Consider the following 6,581-nt stretch of genomic DNA (forward strand, 5'->3'; position numbering starts at 1 on the left):
TTTTCAGAATGCAGCAATCTAAAAGACATCAGTCTTGGTCTTGCTCTCCTACTTAGGTATAACTTTTGAAGGTCTCCTGACATGGAGGTAGATCTCTGTGTGCCTTTTACTCGAGAAGACTTTATTCCCTGGTAGCTGTTTAAGATGGTCTCTGCCTACTTTCTTGACAGCACAGGAAATAAAATGTTTAATAGGAAAATTGTTTAGCAGAATTAAGAAAACACCTGATTTACTTGCTTACGTACAATACCTTATAAAATTTAACCAAGTAGAGAAACCACAGTGTTTTCCCTGTGCAACAGAGGAACACATTTTTTATAAAAGCTGTATCTCAGACTTTACAAAACCAGTTACATAGCACATGAATTGTTGCTCTAGCATTTTGTTTAGATATTTCATGACTGGTATTTGGAATACCCTTAGATTGTCAAATAGTTTCTTTTATTTTAAATAAGTTACTGCTATAGAAACATGCAAAGTATCACCCCCAAATTTAAAATTCATCATAACACTAATTGACTCCAAACCTGAAAGATCTCAGAATGTAAATCTGAAAGGATGGCTGTGACTGAACAGATTTGTTACGTGAGTTCACAGAGGATTTGGCTCTTAACCATGAGTTTGTTAAGAACACAGAAAGAAATACAATGACTGCTCAAATCTATGGATGCCACAAAACTTAAATACTAAGGAGCCACTTAAACAGAGTAAGATGAATTACTTGGTTGGGAGCTGTAAGCAATCCGCATTTCACTGTGGCCTAAAGTGGACTTGTGTCTCTAGGAGCAGAGGTTTGAGGACATACTTACTAAATAGAACAATTTGCTGTAGGAAATGCTGATATAAGTGAGATCCTCAGGTTTAGAAATGGAAATACTGTCAGGGAATTAATATTGCTGTCTATATTTGACTTTGGCGTAACCTTTTAGAAGAGTGCTATGCCCAACTCCAATAGTCACAATTTCCAGTAATGCTGGTAAATTAGACAGAAAACAGTCATGAGAACAATAGAAGGATTAAAGAGATGCACTGGCATGAGAGTCTCAATACGCAGAATCTACTTAGTTTAGTGAAAGGAGAGTTAGCCTAGAAGAACCATCTTTGGAGCAAAAATTTGACAATAAAATAAAGATCTGTTCCATCTAGCAGAGAAAGAGTGATCCAGTGATTTTCTGTAGAAGTTGGACACGTTACAAGAACAGATAAAGGCACATAGCAGAATGTAAAGGTTTCTCTAGTCTGGATGTGTTAGATGATTTCCTGAAAAGATGTGATTCGATACAGGGCTAATTCAGGCAAGTCAGATCCATGTTATGCAAGAGGTCAGACTAAATAATCACAGCAGTCCTGTTTGGCTGCCCCAGGAGTAACTTGCGTGCTAACAAAAGTATGAGCAGTATTTCACAGAGGTTTGAGTGCTAGAGGTTGTGAACTCATTTCAGTTCTTCTATAGTGTTATCAGTACGCAGAACAAGTTGTGCGCTAAATAGGCTACTGGATATGTTTAGCCTTGTTCTTTCTGTCTCTAGAGAATTGCAAATGGACTACTAATGCACACCCTGACTTGACTCATGGCTATTAGGATATGGCTCATTAGTTTTAAATTTCATTATACGATGTATATTGTGATGGTTTGGGCAAGATATACTTTAATTATGAAAATGAGGTGAACATAGTAGGAAAGTGCCTATGCAAATGTCAGCTGTATTGAATGCAGCTAATTATTCATTTTTCTAAGCTTTTAAAAGTTAGAGATCTTTTAAAGTTTATTAGGTGCTTTTGGACCCATTCTTTCCATTCTTGTTTACCTGTCATTTCTCTCTGCTTTCATGAGCAAGATGTGATCCAATGGCCATTTTCAATTCATTTTCAGCACACGATAAGATCTATATAAGATAAATTGAAAAATCCGATGTTTCCTTTTTACAGTTAAACTTGACCTTTTGTATACCAACCAAAGGTGCTCCATAAAGTGTGCTCATAGGGTTCTGCTCTAGAAACATTTTGAGAAAAATACATTCTAGACTAATTCACTAAATTATATCTAAATAGAGTAGGCATTTAGTGGACTTTTTTACTAAGTATGTGTGTCAATCTGGCTCTGTTTAAAATGCTAATAAATGCATCCCATCTCCTAATGAAACTAGTGCTCCCTGCATAATTAATTAGCATTGTATACAGATGAGGATGGGAAAGCCATATTAAGTTGTTTTCATCCAGAATGGTTAATAAAAGAATACTATACAATTCTGAAAGGTCATATATGAATAGCTAATTTCTGCAAAAATGGTATTTTGCAAGTAAAAATTTAGTTAAAATTACCTCGAATCGTTGTTATATACAGCTTTTAACCACAAGATGGCATTCCTAACAGAAGTTTGCTAGACATGATAATTTCTTGCAGTTTTTGAAGGGCTCTAAATGAAAGGCTATCGTAAGCATTTGTAATGTTATATGAGCTTTTTATATTTTCATTTTTATAAAATGTAATTAACATAAACTTAAGTAAGAAACCTTAATGATTATTAGGTTAATACTCATTGATATGTGGAATACCCAGAAATATGTGATGGTTCCAGGTCAGAGAAACACCACATTAATTCATGGCATTATATGCTGCTACAGACTTTTCAACTGTAAATCTTGAATCAATTTTGCTTTAATATAAGAATCTAAAATAAAAACCTCAAGTCTTTAATATTTAAATCAAAAGCACAAATAATATCATGGTCTTATATACAAAACCCAAGTTTTTGGGGTTTTGAATATGATGCAGCATATGATGTAGTGAGTTTTGGGATAAAGAAAAGCAGATAACATATTCGCAGGAAAAAACAGGATAAATAATATGTCTTGCTGTGCAGGGGAGGATTTTTCATAGCTTAATGTTAAAATGACGAAGCAATATATTTTCAAATGCCTGTTATCCAGGTTGTTACAGAGCCCACAGGCAGCCCTGCTTTCTTTCAGGCTTTATATCTTTTTCAGTTTCTTGTAATCTTTGCATGCTAAAATCTTGTTATTCTTTTTCCTTAAATACAAGCATGAAGGGAGCATAATAGAACCTGCTAAACCAATGCAAGTGTGCTAGATTTTATATAACATAGAGATGTGCATATTATACTTGCTTTTTTTCCCCATGGTTAAGGTCCTGGATCTTACTTTGCTTATTTTTGCTGACTCTGTAAGATCAGACCTAAGCTAAGTAATCGTTTATATTTTCATTGTAGCTAGTGCCCTAGTTGCATTTTGGTTTGGAAAAACAGACATTACCTTAAGTTTGTGCTTAAACTGGAATCCAATGTAAGTTGTGGAATTTTTTTCAGGTCTATTTCAAATCAACAGAAAGGTTTATGATAGACTAATTTTCTTTTTTTTTTCCTGATTGTTTTGTGGTAGCGAAATTCCATGGCATCTTTTTTAATGCATGCGTGCATTTCCTGCTAATCCTTCTGTTCCATGTGCCGCCCCCCGCTGATGCCTCAGTGTCGTGGTTTAACCCCAGCCAGCAACCAAGCCCCACACAGCCGCTTGCTCACTACCCCCCAGAGGGATAGGGGAGAGAATCGGAAGGGTAAAAGTGAGAAAACTCGTGGGTTGAGATGAAGACAGTTGAACAGGTAAAGCCGCGCATGCAAGCAAAGCAAAACAAGGAATTCGTTCACTACTTCCCGTGGGCAGGCAGGTGTTCAGCCATCTCCAGGAAAGCAGGGCTCCATCACGTGTAAAGGTTACCTGGAAAGACAAACGGCATCACTCCAAATGTCCCCCCTTCCTTCTTCTTCCCCCAGCTTTATAGGCTGGGCATGATGTCATATGGTATGGAATATCCCTTTGGTCAGTTGGGTCCCTGGCTGTGCTCCCTCCCAGCTTCTTGTGCACCTGGCAGAGCATGGGAAGCTGAAAAGTCCTTGACTAGCGTAAGCACTACTTAGCAACAACTGAAACATCAGTGTGTTATCAACATTACTCTCATACTAAATCCAAAACACAGCACTATACCAGCTACTAGGAAGAAAATTAACTCTATCCCAGCCGAAACCAGGACACTCTGGTTTTGGTTCCTATCATTTAACACAGCTGAGAGGACGGAGTAGGGCCTGCATCCGCCGCTGACACTGATGACAGTCTTTGCTGAGTGAGCGGATAGTACTTTGACATTAAGCAGATGTTCTTTTTGCTAACATGCTGTTAGACCTCTACCATCTCTCAGAGGTGGCTATGCATTTGTGTTCGCTGAAAGCAATTGCCATTCAAAAAAATGGCATTTCAGAATGACCAGGTTGGTAAAACCTACCTGCTGGTTGAATCTAGCACAAGGACTGCAGAGGCAAACCTGAGTTAATAGTATCTCGTGTTGACTACCAGTAAAATTTGAAGGCCTGAACATCTCCCACTTGCTGCAAATTTTAAAGAAATGTGGTGAAGTGAAAATGACTGTTTCAAGGATGTGGAAATGGCAGTACAAAGAAAGTTATACATAGTAATTACAAAATGTTGATGAGGAAGTAAATGATTTGTTGCTGTTACCTTTCAAGTTAAGTTACACACTGAATTTTCTTTGTAGTAATTAGGCATAGCACTAGGTGAGTAGATGGGGACAGGATTCCACTGAGAAGAGCAAGAAGCCTGTCCCACGGTGGAGTTTTTAAAAAAAGGAAAAACAAATGTACTGAGGAAAAAAGCATTCTCTGCCCTCAAGGGCTGATGGCTGGCATGTGGAGGTCTTATCCTGAAGGATAGTCTGTAAGTAGATATATACACAGCTAAACAAGTGAAACAGGTTAGTCAAGGCAACGGCAGGGTTCAGGGTCCCCCAAAATGCCATAATGAGTAGGGTGCAATGGACACCACCAGAGGAAATCAGCGGTCTCAACCATTGCTGATGTTGCTTCTGGGACATCTTATGATGTCGAATCAGATGGATATGTACTCCAACTCCCAGAAATGGGGGAAATAAACGAGACTGAATTTGTCCTTTCGCCTGAGGTTACTTGACAGCCACTATAAGTTCACAGAACCAAGCCCTTGCAGGTAACACTGTCAGAAAAGATGGCCACACTGACTGCTGACAAATAACAGTACTGATACTTTATGACGGATCTGCAAATTGCTTTCCTAGTACAAGGCACGTCAGGGGCTAATTTGATGCGGTTTACTGTTTGCAAGAGGTGGATTATAAATGTTTGGAATTGCATCTTATGTAACTGCTGCTGGATAAGCATAGCTATGAGTAAGTGTGAACTGGGAAAAGAAAATGTGTTACTGGGAACTGTAACCACAAGTATTATCACTTCCCATATGTAACAAACTTATGCCTAGGGCAAGCAAGCACAATTACTGACAGAAGCTGTGTTTGTTCATGCAAGTGATTTTATTGTTCTAAATGATTTATCACTCCGGATTACATTTTTTGATGAAAGATTTTTCTGGAATAATTGTACTTCAAAGGAAATGAGTTGTTTGCCTTCAATAGATGACCAGGTTTGCCTATTGAAAAGAAGTTAGATTTATAAAGCACTTCCATGAGGTTTTTAAATAAGTGGGATACAAAGGGTCATTATGCAACATAGAGATTTGCTTCCCCAAGCTAGTAACATAATCTTTTACTCTCTTGCTTTCATTTCCTCAGCCTCAGAAATCTAGAAATATGCATGTTAGAAAATCATCAGATACTTAAATATTTAATATACTTCCAAATTGTATGATTGTACTTCATCTGTGATCAAAACATGTTGGATTCTCTGAATTCATATTGGATGCTGAAGATACACTGATGATTGCTGAAAACAGAAAACCAGCTCTCACTTCCTTTACAAAAAGCAAAAAGATGTTACATTTTCAAACTATTAAAATTAGCTTTTAAGTCCGGATTCCAGGATGTGTGCAGCATCTGAATTGCCAACATCTCTATTCCTTGTGCTCCTAGGTCACTGATGGTAAAGCTCTTACTTTCTTATTCATTATATTATTGTGAAAAAAAAATGGTTAATAAGTACAGGTCCCTTCCTTCTCAAAGGCATCTGAATATAAAACAGACAGAATTATCCACTGTGTTACTTTTGCCTGATGCTAGAATTACTTTACTAAAGATGAATCAAACCTAATACACAGTCAACCCCTTTTCAAAACGCCGAGTGGCGAAGCTGAGCCGGAAGAACTTGAGTGCAAAGTGAACTTTCCAATGCTGTATAGAGCCGGAACAAAAGCTAGATGGAAAACTACTTCACAAACTACTAAGATCTCTGTAGTGCCCAACATCACAGATTGTTACTCATTTCCGCAAGGCACAGCTGACAGCTGACAGGGGGAAATGAAGAAAAATAAACTACATTTCTTTTTTTTTTAAATCCATCCAAAATAAAATTTGCCTTCTGTGAGCACTTAGCTTGTTGTGCTAAGCCTACGGGTGAAGAGTGGATCTCCCACCTCCCACGGTGGTGGCTCTTCAGTCAGTTCAGGGGCAGCAGAAGCATCATCTTCTTTAGTGATGAGTTTTTGTTCTTTGTATTAATTGCATGATCTGCTTCATAAATCAAATTACATATAAATGGAACAGCTTAAAAGTAATTGTGCAGCTG

Source organism: Calonectris borealis, chromosome 2 (assembly GCF_964195595.1).
Source record: "Calonectris borealis chromosome 2, bCalBor7.hap1.2, whole genome shotgun sequence".
NCBI lineage: Eukaryota > Metazoa > Chordata > Aves > Procellariiformes > Procellariidae > Calonectris > Calonectris borealis.